The sequence below is a fragment of the Ciona intestinalis genome, unplaced genomic scaffold, assembly GCF_000224145.3.
Source record: "Ciona intestinalis unplaced genomic scaffold, KH HT000879.1, whole genome shotgun sequence".
In the NCBI taxonomy this organism is placed as follows: Eukaryota; Metazoa; Chordata; class Ascidiacea; order Phlebobranchia; family Cionidae; genus Ciona; species Ciona intestinalis.
In genome coordinates, this window is record NW_004191200.1 from 1273 (window position 1) to 3236 (window position 1964).

The 1964-nt window shown below is 38.1% G+C and overlaps 1 long non-coding RNA gene across 1 annotated transcript; it reads left to right on the forward strand.

The window, feature by feature from the left end:
- The first annotated feature begins 722 nt into the window (after positions 1-722).
- LOC113475549 lies at positions 723-1576 on the forward strand. Its single transcript, XR_003397293.1, has 4 exons — positions 723-748; positions 820-878; positions 932-969; positions 1255-1576. It is a non-coding gene; the product is annotated as an uncharacterized LOC113475549 (long non-coding RNA).
- Positions 1577-1964: the final 388 nt, after the last annotated feature.

Genomic DNA, 1964 nt, shown 5'->3' on the forward strand with positions numbered 1-1964 from the left:
CCCGCCATCCTATCCTTGAAGCTGATTGGTCTCACGTGACTGACGCCTCGCACCAGCTGATTACGCCCGCCTTGATTGCTCCGCGCATAAAACGCCTCTTCTACAAAGCTACCACGTTTCAGTTTAGATGAAGTTGGTTCCACACCAGGTTACAAGTTGGAAGGTTTTAAGAAGTCCTGAGTTAAGTATTACTTTATTCTTATGTTATATAATTATAGCGTACTATACATAGCTGTATACTACTATAATACAGTATTATTATTGTACTACATTATATATAAGAGTATAATGCTAAGTTTTGTGCCTTGCGTTTATTACTTTATACGTTTCAATTGTTTTTTATTTGTATTCTGTGTCAGAAATCGCGACGGTTCTTTATTACGTCACTCGACACGTCACACGCAATATCTTGGTTCTTAATCGCTGCGTTATGTTACGTCACAAACGTTCGCTTTCTATCGTTCGCGTTACGTCATTAGGTTCGTTACGTCAAAGCTGAACAACACGCGACTGTTCTACGCGTGCGTTTTGCGATTTTTCATGGGGCCCCATGCGCGATTTGCGTCGACCCAAGGCACATTAATTGTATATTCTAATTATATTTGCGCTATGAGCGCGAAGCAAGAAGATCAACAAATTGGTAAAGTATAAATCACAATTGGCATTATTACGTACATAAGCTCTTTTCTAGAAACATCGATGATGTGACGTCACGAAGTGGTGATGACGCAACAGAAGAACCCACTTCGTAAGTTCATTGTTTCGTCACAAACTTATGTATTATAACTTAGGAAATTTTAACTTTTATCACGTGTTCAGAACATGACATGTGACGTCACAAAGGATCAAGCGAACCATGGCGTAAAGCAAGAAAGAAGGTAACTATGACGTAATAATATGTAAGTAATAGTTAATTATTATTATATTACAGAAAAGTCAGCGAATAAAGCTGCCGAAGAAAAGCGCAAGGTATTGTATATTGTCATTGTTTATTTGTAAGAATTATATTATGTTGGTGTAAGATGGTCCAGCATGTTTTCATTTTCTTTTATCCCATTTGGTAGTAAACAAACAATGTTTACAGAATTATAAATCCGTATCCTCACGACTCTTTTTAAGAGCGTTGTTATTTGTTTAAAACACGATTGTGAAATATGGGAATTGCGCCCTAACGGTATCCAACTTACCCCACAGTAATATATTGTATTTGTTAAATGATAAGCCTGTTACGTAACTATTCGTTTTGTTTTGCAGGTGAAGAACAAAGACGAAGACGCCAATAAAAGATACACGGTTTGAGGTTTGAGTATTATATAGGAGTTGTGTGTTAATTGTATGTGTATCTTGTCTGTGCTGCTGTATTTTCATTCTGCTGGGCCTAATGTGGCCAGCTATTTTTAGTCAGTCACTACTTTAGTGCATTTTGCATATCTATGAAATATATATGCAATGAAACTATGGCGAACATCTTGCTGGATCAGAATTTGTTGTTGTACACTCTATTGGGTACTTCGTCTACAAAGGTCGAATCCTTCAGTGATTCTGTATTGTCCTGATCGCTTGGTGGGAACGCTATGTTGGTACACAAATAGTCGAGTAATATTAACACGCAGTATAATATGCGCATAAATAAAATTTTCCATTTAGATATATAAAGTGTAATATTTATCTCCCCGATAAAATAATTTAAATTATAAAAACGTCATGTAGTGTGATTGGGACGATGGCCACGTCACAATTACGCTACGACGTCGATACGGTGGGTCAGAGCATTGTCATGACCCTGCGTTCGGTGCGGTTACATCAGTTTTGATTGAGTTACTTAACGATCAGGTTGTTGCGTGGACGTCTCCGCCAGTGATGCTACGCTCGTTTTTAGGTCACTGTTAATGCGGTTCGTAACAACCTGACGCAGTTCCGTAGCGGTCGATACGGTGCGTAACATCCGAATGATATTATATTGT